The sequence below is a fragment of the Mus musculus genome, chromosome X (genome assembly GCF_000001635.26).
Source record: "Mus musculus strain C57BL/6J chromosome X, GRCm38.p6 C57BL/6J".
In the NCBI taxonomy this organism is placed as follows: Eukaryota; Metazoa; Chordata; class Mammalia; order Rodentia; family Muridae; genus Mus; species Mus musculus.
In genome coordinates, this window is record NC_000086.7 from 53,173,682 (window position 1) to 53,196,701 (window position 23,020).

General features: G+C 40.8%; 1 protein-coding gene across 3 annotated transcripts in view; it reads right to left on the bottom strand.

Annotated features, from left to right (window-relative positions):
* Positions 1-23,020, bottom strand: part of Plac1 (placental specific protein 1) — a 170,118-nt gene that overhangs the window by 103,689 nt on the left and 43,409 nt on the right. Inside the window, exon 1 of one of the 3 annotated variants that reach the window (XM_011251016.3) lies at positions 19,724-19,796. The exons of the other annotated variants lie outside the window; for them this stretch is intronic. The gene's annotated coding sequence lies outside the window, so the exon portion shown is untranslated. Of the gene's footprint in view, positions 1-19,723; positions 19,797-23,020 lie in introns of those variants that run through there. 3 annotated transcript variants of the gene reach the window in all.

Sequence of the window (23,020 nt, forward strand, 5' to 3'; positions counted from 1 at the left end):
AGGGAACCTCAATATGGCTGATGCCTGTCTCTTTGGAGCAGTAACGTTGTCCCTGTTGACTAAGTGGCCATGTGTCATGTGCACTTCCTGAGAAACAGGCTCCAACTTGTGTCCCTGCTATATTTGAATTGTTGAAAGTGGATCCAGCAGGAACTAGCTGTCTGCAGCATTAGATTGTCATTTTCCTGGGCTGAGGCTTAAAGTGAAATAGGAGATGAGCCTAGTACCAGATACATAGGAGCCCTGTCTCAAATTCCTCAGCCTGGTGCTACTGTCCTTTTGCTTGGGTTAGATCCCAAAATAGCTTCCAGACTAAGCCACAGGCCAGTGGATCAGGAGGTGAAGCAGGCAAATATACAGCATCCAGCAGGCAGGCAAGAAGGCACCACTTCTTTTTGGCGAATTTTAGGGAAATACTAATAACTTTCTATTTCTAGGACAATTTGTGCTAGGCACCAGACTCCTGGTGGGAGAATAGGAAAGTGGTGTTTTCAAAAGCAATTTAAGACAACGTTAAGAGGCTGCTTCATAGATGCTCACAGTCAGCTATTAGATGGAACACAGGGCCCCTAATGGAGGAGCTAGAGAAAGTACCCAAGGAGCTAAAGGGGTCTGCAATCCTATAGGTGGAACAACAATATGAACTAACCAGTACCCCCGGAGTTCGTGTCTCTAGCTGCATATGTAGCAGAAGATGGCCTAGTCGGCCATCATTGGGAAGAGAGGCCCCTTGGTCTAGCAAACTTTATATGGCTCAGTATGGGGGAACGCCAGGGCCAAGAAGCGGGAGTGGGTGGGTAGGGGATTGGGGGGGTCTGGGGGACTTTTGGGATAGCATTTGAAATGTAAATGAAGAAAATACCTAATTAAAAAATAAATTAAAAATAAATAAATAAAAGGAAAAAAAGGCTGCTTCATGGTGGAGAAGTCGATAGTTATCTTCCTTGAAAAGGAAATGTTGGTGTTTTGTGCATTTGGTTGGGGGCTGTGTGAGAGAGCTCTTTGATGCTCTAAAGGCCTGTGAGCACTGGCCTCTAACTCAGATTTTCCCTTACCCCTGAAGAAGGACTAATTTTGAGACAGACATGCATTTAGCAAACTGAGGGTCCAGAAAGACAGAAGACAGACATTCATTTTATTTTGCTCAGAATACAGCGGACTGATTCTCTGGCCTAGAGTGCAACTGATCTGAAGAGAACAATCCAAGATGACAGACACTTTCCAAATAGCTTTGGATAAACAAGTGAGTCCCCAAAGCCAATGAAGACACTACTTTAGAATATGAAATAAATAAAAGTCAAGAGGTCATTAACCAGAGTTGTTCTGTGGATGAGGTTACAGTGAGCTGGAAGGCCAAGAGGGCTCATCCAGAGACAGACCATCTGAGTTCTAGCCCATGCCTGAGTCACTGCATGGCCTCGAGGAAATCCATATTTTCTCGAGATCTCTATATTCATCTTCTACACAATTAAGGGTGGGACCTGATGATATAGGAGTTCTTTCCAGCTTCAGTGTTCTGCGGTATGGAGATGAGAAAGTTGGTCTAGAGTAACTCTGATATAGTTTAAGAAAAATGCATGTTTAAGTCAGAATCTAAAATACAATATTGTCTATAAAATATATGCCTACACTTTAAAGCTCAGAAATAAATGCACTCAAATGATATTAAAACCATCTATCTTGTGGCTGGAGCAACGATGACTTGGTGGTTAAAAGTACTGGCTCTCCTTGCAGAGGACCCACGTTCAGTTCCTAGCATGCACACGGTGGCTCACTAACCATGTAGAACTCTAGTTCCAGGGGATCTGATGTGCTCTTCTGGCCTCTGTGGACAGCAGGCATGCACATGGTTCACAGACATGCAAGTAGGTAAAATATCCGTGCACATAAAATAACATTTAAATTAAAAATTATTTTAAAAATCCATGTCTGTGCATCATTGTACTAACAGTTGCCTTTCCATTATAACTATGTGTTTGTTTAAACTGTTCTATATTAGCATATAGTATTTGTGTTGAATACATATGCAATCACTACTTTTAATGACTGGGTAAAAATAAATGACTAATGAGACACATTACATAAAGAGAGGAACGCTAGCAGGGGATAATTAAAAAACACAGCAAGAAGGCAGACTTTCTGGTTTTACCTTTTGTAGTGTTTGGTGGGCCTGGTTTGGCCACCTTCCTATCACTGTGTGGCAAAACAGTGTCACAGTGGAAAGAACAGTGGGCTTGCTTTGGTTTCTTTTCGGGATCTACTGTCCCCGAAAGCCTCCGCTTTCTAATCTGTGCAGAGAGGAGCATAGTGCGAGCATGTTTGTCTCAGGTCTAAATGAGATAGGGCATATGTCAAATCCCAAACACGGCAGTCTAGTCCACTGTCAGTCTCAATTCACGGCCATTGTTAGGAGTTTTAAGAGGACCTAGCATGGAAAGTTGGAGGTTAGCCCATGAAAAACCATACCCAGAGAAAACCTCTCCCCTCAATTCCTCTCTCCGTTCCTCTTGTTCTAACATCTGAATCTCTGCTAAACCTACTATTTTCCCTCAACTCAAGACAGTCTTCAATCACTCTGCCTCATAGAAATCCATGGTGAAATTATTGGGGTTACAAAATCCAAAAGCTTCGTCAGCCGTGCTTAAGGGCGGGTAGATTGCTTTTAATTCATTGAACAAGCCTGCAACAGGCAATAAAGCAAGCTTCTTCCCTTTCTCATTTGGTCAAGTTATATGGGGTGATGTGCTGTTCTGATATGAGTCACTGGAGCAGCTGCCATACAGTATTCATTGCAGAGGAGCTGGATTCCATACAAGGTGTTCCCAAAGGTTCCTTACCGCACAGCCAGCCAGCAGTTCTTTGAAAGGTTGCATTGGGTGACAAGGACACTAAATCCTTACATGGATTACTGCTCCAAGAACGGACAACTGGAAATTACACCATGGTTTTGCTCTCCTCTATTTCCAGAAGAGAGAAGTTTGAATTACTCACAGGGGCCATCCCCACCCTTTCCATGATGTTTTCTGGCTTCGAAGGCACTTCCATGCTTGCTCCCTCGTGTTTAAAGCCTTACGCCACAAGTTCTTTATGAAAACAATATGTCTTTTAAATTAACAGTAAATAAAAAGGAGACTGTCACTGGAACATCATCCTGGGTAAAGTATCCAGATTTAAAATGAAAGTTTGATGACCTCCTGACCTCAAACCCAAGTTTCTCCATTTCTAGCTGCTTGGAAACTATCTCTACTTGGATCTTCCACAACAGCCTCCAGCTCATTATATCCAAAACTTTTGCCCCAAACTGCCTTTCTATTTGCATGACCTTTGTTTCAGTCGAGGGCACTACCCCATTGTCCAGGCCAAGAAAACCTTGAGTCGGAGTCATCTCAAACTCCTCGTCTTCTTTCGCTCACCCATTTCACAGACAGCATAGTGCCCAGTGCAGAGCTGACTCAGAAACATCACATTGACTAATAAACTGAGAATGTCTAGAAATAAAGGGAAAACTAGACTTTAAATAAGCTTCTTATTTGGGGTTGATTTGTTTGTTTCAGAACGTCCTCTGTAAAAAGTAGGGACGATGATAGACGATAACCTAGTTCATGTGAATCGCTGTGGCTTAAATCAGACATATGCAGAAAAGGAATGGCCGTGTGTGTGCAAACGTGCTTTACACTGCCTAAGCATGAGGCCAAGAGCGGGGGAAGACTGACGAGAAGTTTCAAACCTAATTCCTGCTCTCCCAAAGCTCAGGATCTGCCTGGGGAAAGCTAATGAATCCAGATGGAGCAATCAAGGAGCAAAGACTTCCCTGGGCAGATGGTCAATCCAGGTGCATGCACTCTGGGCAGGCTGCAGGGCTAAGACTTGAAAATAGGATCTGAAGAGAGAAAAAGAGGAGAAGCGGAACCTTCCAAGGGAAAAAGAACAGCATCAGACATGGCTGAGGCAGTTACCCGCATGGGATATTTCAGCTGGCCCACTGAGATTTGTCCCATCAGCTGCAAGAGAACTCTGGGAAATTGCCTGGTTAGAATTCTGCTCTTTGGCATGTCCTGTGTGGAAAGGCAAACACACCTGCACTACTGTAGGGATATGACTTCACTTGCCCCGTGGGGTGCTTTAGTTAAATCAGAATTCTTTCTCTGGAACAGCTACGTAGATGGATAGGCTGGGGGATGGACCTCTGGGTAGTGGAGGCCCCAAAAGGCAACAATTCTGGAGGTCTAGAATGAATTTGTAGTGGGAATCTAGAATGAGTTTGTAGTGGGAATCTACATAGTAGCCTGAGGTCCTACAAGTAGTAGGGCGTTCAGCCATCAACGGGAACATCATTTTGAATATGGAGGTGGTAGCACATCCTTTCCAGGATCTGTTTCCAGTGGTGTCTTCTACTGGTGTGCTTGGAAGTTTTGCTAAGCAGAGTAACATTACATTTATATTAGAAAAGTGCCAAACTACCCTGTTAGATAAAAGAAGATTTGTCACAGATGGGTTGTTCCATTGGATGAGTAAAATAGTAAATAGTAAATAGACCATGTCAGGCATGGAGATGTGGTGCCTTGGAATCAGGGCTGGAACAGGCTTTGTTTTCATTTACCTAGGTTTGCCCTCTTTGTCACCTCAAAGTTTGACTCCTAGGCTTGATCTCAGGTTGGGTGTTGAGCGGGAGGTTTTTTTTCCCAAAGACTGTTGCTTTTCCCCAGAGACTGCTGCTGTTAGTAGAGACTGCTCCAGGAATGGTTGGGAGTTCAGAGGAAGCTGGTCTGCCCTCAGGGCTGCACTTGGGGCATCTCTATTTCGCCAGACTTCCCTTCTCTGCAGCCATTACACCAGTCAGGCCAGCCAGCCTTAGTTTGCGTTGGCACGTCCTCAGCTAATGTGGGCAAAGATGTTTAGGAAAACGTTCAAAGAGGTTGGCTCTGGGTCTTCAAAAATGAGCTATGACATAAAAGCCTATCCACTTTTCTTTTGTTTTACTATTTTCCTCCCACAGCAGGTTCTACTATTATTGATACTTGGATTTTGTGCTCCAGTTAGGTATGTTTGTGATCAATCCCTGGGGTAATTCATAAATGCTTCTCTTGGAGTCCATGGTGTGCTAAGCTCTGGTAGTGTAAGGCAGAGAGAGACCTGTCCTCAGAGAAAACATTTAGTTTTCAAGATGGAGGAGAAAGGGGTTAAAGTTATCAGAGCCCAATGTGAGGACTGTCTATCAGGGACAATAGTGTTTGGAAAAACAAGAGTAAGATTCATGTGAGGAAGTGATCCAGTAAGGTCTCCTGTAGGGAGTGACATGGGCTGTACTCTGATAAATAAGCTGAATTGAGTTTGATCAGTGCATCACGATTTTTAAGCTGTATGTGCGAGACTGTAGGTCCACATGTGCACCATGTTGCACCTGTGGACATTACAGGGACAGCCTCACCATCTATCTTGTTTGAGACAGGGCTTTTTCTTGTAGTTATTTGCTGTTGCCTACGTGGGCTTTCTATAGTGTGCTTTTGCTATTTCAGCATAACTTTCTCTTGTTTCTTTTGATCTTTAGCTATGTAGGCCAGCTATCTTTGAGCTCTTGATTCTCTTGCCTCAGGATCCTGAGTGCTTATATCACTAACATATACCACCACATCCAGCTTTCATTGTAGCTCATAAGCTCAAGTTAACTTGGTTCTTGACTAAAGAAATGGTGACATGACATCTTGTTGGAGGAAAAATAGCCATGTTTGACCTATTAGAAAATGCTGTACATTTGTCTCTGATGTAGAACCCCCCAAAGCACTTTTTTCTTCCTTTGGTGATGGGGATCAAATCCAAGTCTTCATACTTGCTAGCTGAGTTCCCAACCGACAGAGATAACATTCTCAGCAACCAAAGAAATTGCTGAGGGCCTATTTTGTCCACAAATGATTTGTTTTCCTTAGTAAGAACCTAATGATTCCTAACAGAGGACTTGGCCATTCATTCTTGTTTGGTTTCTTCCATTGGCGTGAAAGTTGTGTGAGCAGAGCCTATGCCTTACACTTGGTGTCTCTCCCACAGTACCTCATACCTCTTAAAGTCAGTCAAACAAAGTGGCTTAAAAACCAATAGATCCATAACGTGCTCACGTCAAAGATTACTAGACACATTCTTTTCTCCAGCAAATTCAAGGTTCATGAGAGTTATGTGTGTACTGCCAAGTTCTTCTGAAGACAGAAAGGAAGATTCATGCTATCGTGTATACCCCATGACTTGCTGGAATCCTCTGTGCTATTTCTAGAGATGGAATCTGTCTGTTACCACCCCAAGCTTGGTCATCTGAGCACCTGGCAGTTGTCTATTGATGCCTGTTCAGCTGTCACCATCTTACCCCTGGGTCTGTTTGCTGAGGGTGTTTCCTTGAGCAGCCCTGACTATTTTGAGTCTAAGTTACAGCTGTCAGCATTTCAGACGTAGCACACGTGTTTCTAGAATTAGGTGGAAATATTTGAAGCCTGAAAAAGTAACTATAATGTTCTGAGTATGAAAGAAATATTTAGGCAAGTATTAACTGGCAGCACACACACACTAAAAAGAATTGAGTCCCTGGTAATAAAAGGAGAGGACAGCAGAACCTAGTCATCTTGGGTTACTTGCATTTTAATAGTAGGGGTTAAGTTACCAAGCTATTTATATAATTTTTATTAGCATGTCATTAAGGAATTGCCCAAACATGGTAAGACTGTTTGCTCTAAACAGTGATATGACAGAATTAACCAAACACATTAATTTTATTCTAAAAGAAATGCATCTTCGATGTAAAAGGTCACCCCAGTTATGTGTGTCTGAGGGATGCTTTGGAAGTCAAACTGTCTCTTGACCACATTCTTTTAAAAGTTAATAACTTCTGCTCTCCAGTCATGTAAGAACAATATAGATCTGGAATAGTTACGCGGTAGCTCTGAAGCAAAATTGTTAGCTGTTATTAGTTCTCTTTGAGCCAGGCTGAGAAAAAGTAGAGAATTAGTTTTCTCAAACACCAAGACACCAATGCAAAACAAAGGGAATGGAAACTTCTTCAACTCTCAAGATCAAGATGAATCTAGTGATCTGCTAGAGATCAAATCAGTCCCCTTCACATTTAGATGTTCTTTGGGATTCCTTTATTTGGTTGTGTTGGGGCAGGGAATCTCAAGTCTCGCCTCAATTTTGCCCTTGATTGAATTGCTTCTGTAATATGTGGTGGAACAAATGAAGCAAACCCTAATTAACAAAGCCACCATCATCCAGACCCGCTGTACAAAAGCTGTTGTAGAACTAAAGGTTCTGGAAACAGAAGAAGTAATTGTGGTGCCAATGAAGAGGTAGAGGCCATGATTTCACTCCTTAAAAGGACTGATGATCTTCATTTCTTTCCAGATGATTCTGATGCAGAGAGTCCTGGGACCATGCTTTTGGAAAACACTACAGGAGAGACCAAACCCAGTCATTTCTACAGTCTAAAGGAAACAAAAAGCTTAACAGCCATCACTTTTAGTCTCTTTCGAAATTTGGCTCTTTGTAGAACCATGTCATGGGTCTCTGTGATCATTCTGGTCCTATTTCCTTTCAGTCAATAAATTATTGATAAAAAGATTACTGAATTAGATCATATGTTGGAGAAGTTCAAACTTAAATCCTCGGCCCTAGTGCTGCTTTGCAGTCTAATCTTGACTTAATCAGTTAGCTATTTTACCCTTTTGTAAACTGAAAATCCATCTAAGAAACATCTGGTACATTTTGGATGAAAAGCATTTGCATCACAGGATTAACTTTCCTCCTCTATCTATGGTTGCCAGATTTAGAGAAAGCAGAGAAGGCATCCAGTTAAATTTGAATTTCAGATAAACAATAGCTGATTTTTTTTTTTTTTTTTGCTGTAAGTACGTATACTTGGAGGTATACTTGCACCAAGTATTTTATTGGTTATCTGAAATTCAGATGTAATTGACTGCCCCATATTTTATTTGGTAATTCTGTCTCTGCCACCACTTTTTTCCCCCTGGAGCTTGTACTTTCTACAGCTTGGGCAAGAAGAAAGACACTTGTAGCTCAAGGCCAAGAAGGAAATGAGTACTCACTTAGTGTAATACAGGAAAGGAAAAATGCTAGAAAGAGATTAACTGTCCACATTGGAGAAATCTAGGTTCGTTCCAGTGATGGGGAGGATAGTGACTGAGCAAACCCATGCACAGCTTCCCAAAGAAGGCACAGTTCAAATAGCACAACCCAATATGGGACTCCACAGCGACAGAAAGAAAAATCAAAACCAGAACACCAACTCTGATCTCTACTTCCATCACAAAGGAAAGGGTTTTTTTCTACACCAGGTAGCACAACTGAAGTCATAACATAGCTTGGCTTCCTTTTAAACTATTGAATTCATTTGCAATTTGGAGTAAAGAAATTAGATTGAGGAGGCTGGAGAGAAGGCTCAGGGGCAAAGAGTACTTGCAACTAGCCAACCAAAAGGAAGGGCTGCTTTGGCTGGGCATCGTGGAACATATCTAAGCCAGCCTAGGCTACAAAGTAAGAACTTGTCTCAAAAGGCAAGAGGAGGAGGAAGAGGAGGTGAAGAGAAATCAAAAGGCTGGTTTAACTAGTATCTTGAGATACCAGCTCACTTTTCAAAAACTGATGACCTTCAAACAGAATCAGTGCACACTGAATACAATTTATATGGGACATTATGAAGATAGATTGAAGAGACCAGGCTCATAGGTTGGATACAAATAAGCACAATCCTAAGCACATTGTGAAAACAAATAGAAAATTCTTAACACAATCAGAAACAAAAGACAGATCACATTTAAAGCTGAGTGACATGAAAAAATAAAAAAACCAGACTGACAATAGATAATAAACAATGGACTTCCCATTAGCAACAATGGGATTCTGGATACAATGAAATACTCTTTACAAGGTACTAATGGGAAGTATTCATTCACTTAAAAATTTTATATGGAGTTGAATTATCTGATGACAACAAAAAAGACTAGAGTTGAGTTATCATCAACAATGGATGGCAATTAAAATGAAAACTTTTTGTTATTGATGCCACCTTTGTGCTTTTATTTCTTTATTCATGTATTTAGTAGTGTGGGTGCCCTGAGGATCGAACTTAGTCAGTCTTGGGGCCAAGTATCTTTGCCAATGAGCCCTCTTGCTAGCACCCAAAAGGACTATTTAAATAAAATAAACTAACATGAAGAAACCTAAACCCAGAATAAAGGGCTGGAGTCAAGAAACAATGCAGCAAAAACTTCAGTAAATATGAACACATTAAAATAAGCCCCGTTTGAGAAATTTTGAGATAAATAAAGTGGTCTAAAGTTCTGGGAACTGGAGAAATGGCTTGGTACTTAAGAGCTCTGCTCTTCCAGAGGACCTGGGATTAGTTACCAGTACCCACATGGTGTCTCACAACCATCTCTAACTCCAGTACCAGGTCCTCCAATGACTTCTTCTGGTTTCTGTGGGCACCAGGCAAGTACAGACATACATGCAAGAAAAATAAACACATCAAAATTTAAAAAGTGAAAAACAGCGTAAAATTCTGGTGACTAGAATAAAGCTATTCAAAAAGGATTCACAAATTTATAATTACTAATTTATGTGGTAGAAAGAGAAGTGTAACACACACAAAAAATAAATTTATTGTATTACCCATATGATGAATAAAGAAATACATTTATCTGTTTCTATATGGTCATTGGATACATGCAAAAATATTAAGATAACTACTTAAATAACAGGGCTAAGTTCAATTTCCAAAATTTAGGCAGAGGAGAAGAAGGCAGAGAAGAAAAAAATCTATCAGTACAATAAAGTTTAAATAAAAAGCAACTATATAAAATGATAAAAAATAAAGTAAAATGAAAAAATCACAAAAAGGACACGGTGAAATCTGTTTAATCATGCTTTTTGTATGTGTGTGTGAAGCATCATTGTCTAGAGAGGGTCCTTATTCTTCAATACTTCATTCAATGTTGAATGGTAAAAGGTTAGAAAAGTATAAACCAGGAAAATCCTATGCAAAAGAAAGCTCATAAAGCTATATCTACATCATATTTTAAGACATCTTGGCAAAATACCATTGAGATTAAATAAATCATTACCCATTGAAGAAAAAATTTCAACAAAATGGTATAATAATCCAAATGTTATATATCTGACAATGGGAACATAATAGCCATAAATATTTTATATTATTATGAATAATTTTGTGCCAATAACATTGATAATTGATGAAAACATCACTGTTTAATCTAGAGAAAAAACAGAAAATATCTCACACTCATAAGGGTATTGCAATTTGATCCCCAAACCAGACAAGAACAGTCCAAGAAACAAAAACATTCATTAAATCCTCTCATGAACATAGAGTGAAAATTCTGAAAAAAAAAAATGAGCTGATGACTTTAAATCTACTCATGTATATGACCATCCAAGGTGTGCCCTGAGAATGCAGTGATGGTTCCATGCTAGAAAATCTCACGTTAGGACCCACCATGAGGCAGGCTAAAGGAAAGAAAGCAAATGGTCAGCATCGCTATCTTAGAAAAATGGTGCAACCCACACGTGTAATAAGACGATCTCAAAAAGCAGCACTGGGAAACCTCCTTAGCTTGATGAACAGTATCAACAAGAACTGTGTAACAAGCATGCATAATGGTGAGAAACTACAAACATTTGTCATAAATCTCTAGAAGGAAAGGATAAAGATGCCTGCCATTCCTGCTTGTTTTGAAACCCTGTAATGGAAGCTCAGCTACCACAGGCTGTGGATAAAGACAAGTGAGAGATTGCTTGCCTGGTTTGTAAAAGGCCCTATGTTTGATCCCTGCAACACAAATAAATAAACAAACAATAAGCAAATAATTCAATTTTACCAAACATAATAGTCTAAGAAAATAAAGAAAACAAAGAAAAACTTCATATCTGAGAATGACATTGACTGCCTCTATAGAAAATGGAGGAGAACCTGGATGGTAGAACTAATATAAACATTCAATAAGGATGCTTGATGTAGTAATACAAAGAACCAGGACCATGTATTCCCAGAAATAACAAATTCGAATATAGACATTTTAAAGGAATGATATTATTCAAAATGTGTGCTTTTAGTAAGGCAGTGGTATTGTGAGTCATATGTAAACAGTGCAAGTACAAACAACACGCTTTAAACAAGTTTCTGTAGGTCCCTACTGCATGCCTTATACAGTGGTGACCATGTTCATTCATTCAGTCACCACAGTTAACTGTATGACTGCACACACAATGACTACAGAAGATTTTATGGGGAAAATGGCATATATATATATATGATGGCCTTGTACTTTCAGTTCTAGGACAAGATGAAGGAAAAGTATTTTCCCCTATTCTTCCTTCCAAGTACAATTAACCCTGAATATGTACAATATGTACAATATGAAGACTCTGACATGGAAAACAGAGCAGACAGCTAAGGATCTTGGGAACTGAGGAAGTATTGCTAAGTTCCCTCTATTTTTTTGACCTTATATATCCCAAGCAAGGTGCTAGAGAAGCCAGCAATTCAAGAACATCAATAAATATAGATCAAGAAAAGCCTCTTCACTTTAGGCAAGGAAAAAGGGAAAGAAGCCACCTAGTCCAACAGAAAACCCTTAGTAGTGGTTCCTCTATGTTCCAGTCCAACTCAAAAGAACATGGGCCTGTTTTCACTCATGCCACTAAAGTCACAGGGAACCTGGACTTTCAACCTTCCTGACTGTAAGAAGGTGTCAGTCATTTAACCAATGAGGTGTCTGAGAGGATATAGTGAGGAGCTGGAACTATATTAAGCCCCTCTCTGGGTATGACAGTATGACAGCAGAAACCTGTGCTAAATAATGTCTGTATTCTAATTGGTTATATCTGGGAATACATGGTATTGATTCTTCCTAGTCATACATCAGTATCCTTTTTGAATGCTCCTGTTAATTCTACTACCATCTAGGTTCTCTTACATTTTTTATCTATAGGGTCCTAGGTTCTGAGGGTTAGTTTTAAATGTCAACTTGCCACAACCTAGAGTTCCCCTGACCAAAAGGGAAAAGTCTTAAGCAAAAGGCATAAAGAAAAACCAAATAGAAATTTCAGAACTGAATGAACGAAGGCAAGAGCAAATCTGAAGAAAGAACTTGTAACTAAAATGACTAAGCGGATGAGGGGGGGGGGCTAATGGGAGTGGGGAGGAGGAGAAAGGGGAGGGACAAGATGGATGACAAGGAAAATATACTCGGAGCACAATATCTACTTATATGAGAATTAAAAAAAAAAGGAAAGACAAAAATTACAAACAATAGAAAGTAGCCCGAAAAAAAATATGAGCAGAGAACCAAAATGCTGAAGTACTATAATACAAGACACAGTGAACATAGCCAGGAGGATCATCATGAAGTCCAGGCCTGCCTAAACTACATAGTGAGGGTCTGTACTCCCCCCCCACCTTTTCCATCTTTCCCTCCCTTCTTCCATGTCCCCCTTTCTCCTTTTATTCAGAAGAGTGAAGACAGACAAAAGACAGTGATTGCAAAGTGCTCAAAAACAGAACAAAACAAAACAAAAAAAACCAGAGGCTGAAATTTTCTTGAAAATTTTGTAAAAAAGAATAAAACTACAGATTTAAAAAGACGAATGAGCCCCATGTGGAGGAAACCCAGAAAAGTTTAGGGCAAGACCTATCACAGTCAACATTCTGATAATAACAAGAAAGAAATCCTGAAAGCAACAAGAGACAATAGCTCAAGTCTAATGCAAGAACAGTCAACAACTACCGGATCTCTCCTCATGCCCCGCAGAGGGGACAAGGAAGCAGTGAAGAGTTTTACAACCAACAAAAGAATATCTTCCCAGAATGAAAGGGAAGTCCAGACATTCTCCAGTGAAGAAACACTCAAAGAATTTATCATTAGCACACCGAACTTTAAAGAATAGCTAGAGGAAGTTCTCCAAACACAAATGAATAATAGGAAGAATCTTGGAGAATCAGGAAGGAAGGAAGAACAAAGAAAGTACAAAAAAAAAATATGGGCAAATACAATAGGCTTTCCTCTTCTAGTGAGGTTTCTAAATTATGGTTGACAGAGCAAAATGTAAAATTTATCTGATATGATTTTCAATGCATGTAGAGGAAATATTTAAGATCAACTCTAAACTGGTGAGGGAAAAAGGATGCAAAGGGAGGGAGAGATTTTACACTTTATTCTAGCATATTAAATGATGGCACTGGTCAACTGTTATGTCATGAACACATACTATCAGCCTCAGAGCAATCCCAAAAGACCACAGAAACAGGCTCTGTAAACTCTGTCATTAAGTCAAAATGGATTCTAAAAGTGTTCAACTCTAGCTAGGCATATAGCTCATTTGTTGGAGTATTTGCCTATCACAAACAAGGCCTAAGTTCCGTCTTTATCATGCAAAGAGAAATTAAATTCCTCACACCCCAGAGTGTTTAAGTAACCTTCAGAAAAACAAAAATCAGGGCAACAACAACAACAAGAACAAGAACAAAAACCCACCCAAATAACTAAATAACTAAAACACCCTTCAATATACAAACAGTCGAATAGAGGTGTGAGCAGATCATATGCCACAGCTAAGTGATGAGAAGAAGCAATAGCTTAGACGGACCTTCAGGGAGTCATGAATGAGAAAAGACAACCTCAAAAAGTTGTGTTCTGCAGAATTCCACTCATATAATAGTCCAAAATGGCAAAATTGTAGAGATCTAAGAGATCAGTGTTTTCTGGAGATGAGAGATAGGGTTGTGTGGTCTAGATATAAAGGTAGCAGAGGTGGGGTAGATTGCTTGGTAGGCAACATTGCTTGATTTGCAAGCACAGAGACCCGAATTTGAAACTCCTGTACCCATGTAATAAGCCAGGCATGGCTGTGTATATCTGTAATACCAGCATTGGGGGGCAGAGACAAGCTGATCCTCACAGCTTGCTGGCCAGCCTAGCTAACCAGTAAAATTCTGATTCACTGAGAAACCTTATAAGAGGGGAAAAGAGGGAGAGAGGGGGAGAGGGAAAAAGGAGCAACAAAAATTAAAAATGAATTATTAACTAATGTTAAAAATCAAGTTTTATAACATTTTGATGAAAATACACAATACCTTTATAATAGTAGAATATGCAAAGATTAATTAGTAACAGACATAAAATCGTACAAATTCTAATTCTGAAAATGGTCAAATGTAAAACCATGAACCTATAGTTCCAACTAATCAGGCAGGGGGTAAGAACAGCCTGCAACCAAAAGTTAGAACCACCTCAAAAGAAAAAAAAGAAGAAAGAAAGAAAGAAAGAAAGAATGAAACCAGAAGACAAACCATATATAAAAGACATTTGCTACACATAACTGAAAAAGGAAGCATGCACCAGAGGCACGGACTACACAGAGCACGGCCCTCTTAGCAGTACTTTTGTTTTCTGTGGTTTCAATTATCTGAGGCCAAACTTAATCTGAAAGTATTAAGTGAGAAATGCCAGAGAGAAAACTGCCTAAGTTTAGAATTGCTCCTCTTTCTGAGTACCACGGATAAACTCTTCTGCTGTTTTGTGCAGTGTGAGTTGATTCAGCATATCCATGCTGTATATGAGACCAGCCTGTTAATCACCATGATCTTGGTTATCAGATCATAGCGTCATTGACCATGCTTGTTATGTCTGAGTAATTATTACTTTCCTTAAGAATGGCTCTTAAATCCAAGAGGAGTGATGTTAGCAATAAGAATGATCCGAAGAGAAGCCAGAAATGGAAATGTCTAGGTTTAATGAGGAGTAAAGAAGACCTGATATGCTGACGTTGCCAAAATGAATGGTAAAAACCGAATATTTTCTACACAGAGTTCATCCTACTCTATGCTGTGGGGTTTCCAGCATCCACTGGGGTTGGGGGTTATTATATTTCCACTTGAATAAGTAGAGAATACCACACTATAAGTCTTAATTTTCTAAAAAGTAACCTACCCCAAAGCAAAATGGGCAAAAAATACCAATAGACATCTGGAGAAGAAACTGCAAATGTCTTTCATATGAAAACACACTTGCCCTCATCAGACCTTAGGGAAATAAACACTCAGGGAAATAAACAACCACAACCAAAATGAGACATTATCTTACTCATCAGATTGGCAAAAATGAACACTCACTGTCAGTGTTATGATATCACAGCAGGACTGTGGACAGGCTGAGCTATGTCAAAAACAGATCTTCAATGCTCACACTTAAAATGTGCGTAGTCTGTAGTCCAGAAATCTTACTTTATTTTTAAAGATTTATTGTTTGTGTGTGTGTGTGTGCTCTCTCTCTCTCTCTCTCTCTCTCTCTCTCTCTCTCTCTCTCTCTCTGTGTGTGTGTGTGTGTGTGTGTGTGTTTGCTCATGCACACAGACTTACACACATGTGCATGCCACATGTATGAGGAACCTTGCAGAGGCTAGAAGACGGTATCCAATCCCTGGAGCTAGAGTTATAGGCACTTCTCAGGCATATGATAGGACTGTTAGGAACCAAACTTGTGGACCTCTAAAATCACAGGAAGTGCTCTTAACTGCTGAGCTATCTCTCCAGCCCCAATCTTGCTTTCTCAAAGAAGAATTTCTGTGGAATGTCCTCTTTGGTGTTTGGTGCATACTGTTTCTGGAAAACTGGAAATTACCTAAAATATCCATCAGTTGGGGAATAAGTAAAGGAAATGTGTTTCTAACAGTGAGAATGTTCAAGAACATGGTGCAGAGTGAAACCAAAAACAAATGTACATATGTGCTCTCTCTTCGTCCCCCCACACTGTGTATTCAACTAATTTCTATACTATTATAAAAGGAAACTCTTAGAACTGAAAAACAAAGTAAATGCAGCAATGAATTTACACTGTACAGTAGGAAAGTATTTGCTATGTTCTTCTCTGAACTTTAATGTGTATTTTGAATCTTGACTAGAAAGGAAAGGTATGTTAAGTATTAAATTACCAAGGAACCAGTAACTTTAGCTGCTTACCTTCCCAGAGACATTTTTTTTTTTTTTTTTTTTGGTTTTTCGAGACAGGGTTTTTCTGTATAGCCCTGGCTGTCCTGGAACTCACTTTGTAGACCAGGCTGGCCTCGAACTCAGAAATCCGCCTGCCTCTGCCTCCCGAGTGCTGGGATTAAAGGCGTGCGCCACCACGCCCGGCAAGAGACATTTTAATTTTTAAAGACAGATACAGGGCTGGGGTTACAGCTCAGCTGGTAGAACATGATGCCCTAGGATCCAGTGCTAGAAACATGCGCGCGCGCGCACACACACACACACACACACACACACTCCTACCTGAAAAAAAAGAAGGCAGTATCAGACACAAAAGTTGGAGCTTTGATTCTCTCTCTCTCTCTCTCTCTCTCTCTCTCTCTCTCTCTCTCACACACACACACACACACTCCTACCTGAAAAAAACAAAAGAAGGCAATATCAGACACAAAAGTTGGAGCCTTGATGATAAGGATGGATGTGAGATGGGCAAAGGACACCTGGGATGCAGAAAAAGGAGAAGAATCTGGGTGTGGGTGGCTATAAGGGAAGAACAGGGGTAACGGAGTAGGGGTCGAAGAAAGTGGAAGGAGAAACACAAAACACACTTTGCTCAGAAATCACATCATGGTATCTAACATTACCTTGTTGTTTTAAAAAAATGAAGCCGGGCATGATGGCGCATGCCTTTTAATCCCAGCACTTGGGAGACAAAGGCAGACGGATTTCTGAGTTTGAGGCCAGCTTGGTCTACAAAGTGAGTTCCAGGATAGCCAGGGCTACACAGAGAAACCCTGTCTCAAAAAACCAAAAAAAAGAAAAAAAAAAGAAAAAAAAAGTACAAGGAAGTTTTTTAAAAACTTGGAGCCCTGTGGTATTTGCTGTTGCTTATGCAGAGTGGGTTCCCAAGGCACAATTTCAAAGGGTGTCCCTTGTTGCTAGTGCCAGTCCTGCAATATGGGTAAGCTGACATGGCCCTGATAGAAGGATAGCCATCCTCTGGATAGAAACACACAAAGAGGGACCAGAGCCCACTTCTCCCTCAACCACACTTTCATTCCTTATAAATAACACAGTGTTTAAAACACCCACACATAAAATTTACAGTGAGATTTATAGAAACACAGACACCTAAGTGCAAATAAAATCCTCCCAACATTATCAAGATCCTCTCTATCTTGGTCATCAGGCCAGAGTAGATTTAACCCAATTTAAATATTTCTTCAGTCATTTGTGGCTTGTAGGCCCCCACTCCCTTCACCTCAATCAAGCCCACTGGTTGATTACACTGCTCCAATCTTTCTAAAGCTACAGTTTTCAAGTAAGAGGCTTTTTATTGCTTTGGGCATGTTCCTTCTCCTAGCCAGTGCTCAGAATTTTAACTATCTAACTCGTCAATTTCTCTCTTTCTCTTTACATGGGGGAGAAACTGGATTTCTGTTCCACACAGTTTGGCAGAGACCAGCAGGGAGTGAGAGATTACAGCCAGATGTACATCTACATGTCAACAGCCAGAAGGTCTCGGATGGTGCTTTTTCAATCAGAAGGGAGTAGTCATTTTCCCTCTCTCAGAGGAGAAGGCCTCCTCCCTCCCTATTTGGCTGCTGGATTCTCACTGATTAATTACCAAGGCTGCATCTCAACACCACTGGTCCCCTTAATGGTTCTAGCAGGATTCCAGCTCATTTTAAAATGTATTTCTTCCTTCTAAAAGAACTGGCCTCCTTTTCCAAAGCATACATTGGAAAAAAGTAACAGAAAGACTTAAAAAAGGACAACGCATCCTTCAGAGTTGGTTTCATTGTTTTGAGACAAGGTCTTGCTACACACAACCCAGGTTGGCTTTGAACTTGCAATTCTTTGCCTAGTGCTGCATTCATAGTCAAATGGATTGCTTGTTCTATTTGCTTGGTATGTATAACTTCCAATATCTTCTGGTCAACTTCATAAATATGTTTCATATTGGAAAATCAAGGCAACATAGACATACTTTTCTCTGTATCCAACAGCCACAAATCCCTGTTTGGCTCCCCAACAGGGATAGCATACATAATTCTTCAGTAGTAACTAGTTCCCTTTTCTAGACTGACTCACAACCGAGGTTATCTGTGTTCTAAGGATGCTACATGAGATCTATAACAAATCACTCTATGAAACTTAACCTGGAAGTTATTCCTTGATCCTGCCCTCATTTCTAAGGAGCTTAATATATAAGTGCTGGAAGTGGTTGCTCCCGAGTTGTAGAAACATTCAGCATTTTCAAAGATCACATCTCTGTGCTCAGAAAAATACTGGAAACAGAAAAACAGTATCCCTGTAATCTAACTGACAATCAGCATCACAAAACTATGGGCCAATTGAGCTAAAAAAATGTGTTCACTCAAGTTCAGGAAAAGCTGCATCTTTTTAACCTCTCTTCCCACATTTTCTCTCTTTACTTTCCCACGTAATACAAATGTCATGGCTAAACTGTGATGTAACTGACAAATGACCTCTACGTGCATTAAATACATTCCCAGATGTACTTTGGGAATATATGATTCTAGACATGTTATTAACTGAGATCTGGGCAAGACACATACTTGTAATCTTGGCACCTAGAAGGCTGGGGTGAAAGGATCTCATGTTTAAGGCCTGCTTAAATTACATATTAAGTTCTAGAACAGCCTTGGCTCTATAACAAGACCCTGCCTTTAAAAAAGAAAGGAGAAGAGAAGAAAACAGACAAATCTGGGTGTAGTTAAGCTAGCTTGTTATCCCAGCTTATCCAGGACAGAGGCCATAGGATCAGGGGGTCAAGGTTATCCTTAGTTACATAATGACAGACAATCCTGAGCTACATAAGGCCTTGTATCCAAAACCAACACGCTACCCTAAAAGACTGAAATGTAAGCAAGTAAGAGGAAAACCTTGAATCTACTTCAACTTATAACTGAAGTAAACCATCCAGCATTGTCATTACCTTAACTACTGTGTGTAGCAAATTACTCATCAGCTGTGCTTGACAATGGCTACTCTTGTCACATGGTGGCCTGCCATGCTACCTCAAGCCTCTATGTATGCTATTCCCCTCTGTTTCAAAGGTTTTTAATGATGTTTCCAGAAAAAAATTGATTGAGGGAATGAATGAATGAATGAAGTGCTTGTGACCTTATAAGCCTTACTTTACATTTAGAACATTCCTACACTGAACCATGCTGTGCAGTAACAAAAATCATATCCCATTATGAATAGTGAAGTCAACTGTGATTATGGGCAATTTTCTTGACCAGAAAGCATAGAGCAGCAAGATGCTTTGCAGCTGTACATTTCTATTAAGGGCTGTTTAAATAAACATAAACCACATTTGCCAGGAGAGAGTGAAAGACATACACAAATTTTGGTTAGAAAATAGGTACATTCATTTTTTTCATTTGCTTTAAAATGTGCCCTTAAAATAATAATTACCCTGGGATGTCATTTTTTTGACCAGCGACAGGGACCAGAAACAGTGACTTAATTTGGGCAGGGGTTAGCTGGGACATAATATGGCTACTGTGCCTGGAGTCTTTCTTGGTCATAAAAGCCATAAGGAAGAATGACATAATGGTGAGATGGTAAATCACAGCCCAAGCCATTTTGGTTGGCAGAATTTGAAAGATAAATAAACATTACTTCAGGAGCAGAGAAGACGTGCCTAATTACCTCCGTGCCTAGGCTAGGATCCCTGCGGCTGCTGTTGTTCCTGGACTTAGGTGGGTCCGTTCAGACAGGGTCCACGTGTGCAGGATCCTGGAATGGTCCAGTGAGGAGATTGGTTGGCTATGGATGTGGAGACTGGCCCACCTCCGAAACCTTCTCTCCAGGGAAATCAGGCAGACCAACTGAGTAAGAAGAGAAGTCCTGAGGGGGCCCCCGGTGGAGCCTGGAAGGAGTGGGATTGGAAGAAGAGAGGCTGATCCCACCCACTCTGCCTTGGAAGTGGTGGGGAGTTGAACTGATTACGTTTGCAAATCTCTCCACTTTTTACCTCAAGCCAGTCCAAACTCCCTCTCTCTTGTTCTGTGGTCACCGGGTCTGGCCACAGTTGTAGCCCAAATGGGGTTTAGGGCTCATCCCAGGTGATCAGATCCTAGGGTTGGGACCTACTCTTCTTGCTTCCTGTCTTTTCAGAGCTCAGAAACTTCCACCCTATTGTATTTTTTAACGACAGTTCCATGCCATCCCCAAGTGTTTCCTCTCTTTCCCTCCCCCAACCTCTATCTCTTACACACACACACACACACACACACACACACACACACACACACACAGCCCTCATCACTGAAACTTAACCCAGTAAAAGATAACTCCTCTTGACAGTCCTTGGCAACCTTTATTTTACTGTCTCTATAAATTTGACTTAAGCTGGATACCTCAAAAAGTGAAATTACAGAGTATTTTGTTCTTTTATGAGAATTTGATTAGCATAATGCCCTTAAGGTTCATCTGTTTGGTCTGTAGGCACGTTTCAGAATTTTCTTTCTTCTATAATCTGTCCAGTACACCCATGTATATACATATACTACATTTTGTCACTTTTCCACAACCTAGAATCACTTAGTCAGAGAACTTCAGTTGAGGAATTGTTTAAATCAGATTCACCTATGGGAGATTAGCTAGATTGTCGACTAGTGTGAGAAGATCCAGCCCACTGTGGGTGGCCCCATTCCCTCAGCAGGACTTGGCCCATATAAGTGAAGAAGGCAAGCCGAGCCCAAGCATGAGCAAGCAGGCACTATGGCTTCTTTTGCTTCTTTCTACTCTTGGTTGGGAATGTGATGCGACTGGCTGCTTGAGTCCTGACTTGATTTCCCCTTGATGATGGGTTGTAATTTAGAACTGTAAGTCAATTAAACCCTTTCTTCTCTAAGTTGCTTTTGGTCAGACTATTTTATTATAGCAACAGAAATGAAGCTAGAACACCAGCCTTCCCCTGCTGGGCTGTTTCCATCTCCCAAACTTCTGAACTCTTTAAATGCCTCCCTCACCTTTGTCCTCCACAACCCTACCTTCTGGCCATCACATCCCCGTGTACATTGGTCTGTGTGACCAGCTGCTAAGGTTTCTGCCTCCTTCACCTGCCTAATATTGTGGCGAATAGGTAATTACCTACTTCCTGCACTAAGAAGAGGGTTAACAGTGAGAATCAGCAAAGCTAAGCAACTTGCCCAAGGTCAAACGGTTACTAAGGCTGGAGAGATGGCTCACTAGTCAAGGAACACGCCTTTCTCTTACAGAAGACTGGAATTTAAGTCTCTGTACCATAAATGGAAATTCTATCTCCAGTAGGCTCCAATACCTCTGGCTTACACAGGCACCTACACGTGTAAATACCCACATATACACATACATAATTCTCATAATTAAAAATAAAAATAAATGTTTAACAAAAACCCAAAGACTTGTCTTACCTCAAAGTCCACATACTAGGCCCCCATGGTCATGTCTGAAGAAAACCAGGGGACACTTTGCCACCAATTGCTTATGTTTAATATGATGTAGAGTTCATTATTGTTGTTTGTATTTTTATATTTTTTGATAATTTCATACTTGAGTTGTGCATTTACATCATTTCTACTTCATCTTCTTGCTCCTCCAACTCCTCTTATGTTTCATCTCACCCATTTCCTGTCAAATTCATGATCTCTTCTTTTAAAATTTTTATTGTTAAATTACACACAGAAAGACACATGCATGCACATACATGCACGCAAGCACGCACGCACGCACCACTGAGTCCATTTAGTTGCTTTAGGGATGACTACTTGCGATTGGGTAACCTATCAGGAGACTCATCTCTGGGGAAGTCTGATTCTGTCTCTCTCAGAAGCCAGCTCACTCTGATGACCTCACAGGACTCAGTGGTACTCGACCCAGGCTCGGCCTGGGAGTGTGGTGATGGCATGGGCAGGCAAAGTTCTCTGGAGTTAGTTTTTTAAGAAACGTCAAGCTGGGTGTGGTGGTGCATGCCTTTAATCCCAGCACTTGGGAGGCAGAGGCAGGCAAATTTCTGAGTTCGAGGCCAGCCTGGTCTACAGAGTGCAGAGTGAGTTCCAGGACAGCCAGGGCTATACAGAGAAACCCTGTCTCAAAAAGCCAAAAAGCCAAAAAAAAAAAAAAAAAAAAAAAGTTGAGCTAACTGTAGGCATTGGCAAGCCATCAGCTATATGTGCTTAGAAGGGCCCTTTGACTGTAAAAAATACTGTTCAACATTGGACAAGAAATCATTCCTACACTTGTATAAGGCAGTACTGAAAACCAGTATTCATTTCAACATCTTTTCAATGAGCAGAACATAGTAGACACGAACTTGAATCCTGTTCTCAGACATGTGACTCTTCTATAGTTACTTGTCCCATTTTTCTCTCTGGAAGCTCTCTGCTCTTGCCTACCTTGAGTGGATTAATTAATTGTGAAGGTGGCCAGCATTTTAAAAGGCTAGAAGAATTAGGCCTGAAGGTTTGGGGCAGATGTTGCTCTATCTGTGTCTCAATGCCTGAATGACACTAAATTCCATAAATGGGTAGAAAGTCTGCAGGACTTTTATGGCTGAGACTAAGGGAAGGGATCCTGAAGGTGGAGAAAAAGGCTCAGTGGGGCAGGAAAGTTGCAGACATAGATAGAAAGCCCCTGCCTCAGTTTTGCCAGTTGTTGGCTAAGTCCACAGTATTTCCAGCACTGCCCCAGAGGCTGGCCAGAGTGACCAGGAAAATGCTGGTACTTGGGCAGTGGCGGGCCCAGCTGGGTAAACAGGAGAGCAAAACAAGCCAATCAATCAGGGCCGGCTCCAGCCTGCCCTAATCCCCTCCTGCCCCTTCCGTTCTAGTTCCCCTGGGTCTCCTTAGCAAGCAAGCAGGCCCAGATGTCCTTTGATCTATAGGAAGGGTGAGCTCAGCCCCACATGTGACCCACCCCCAGGGTTCCATGCAGGAGACCATGAACTTCACACATCCAGCTGCT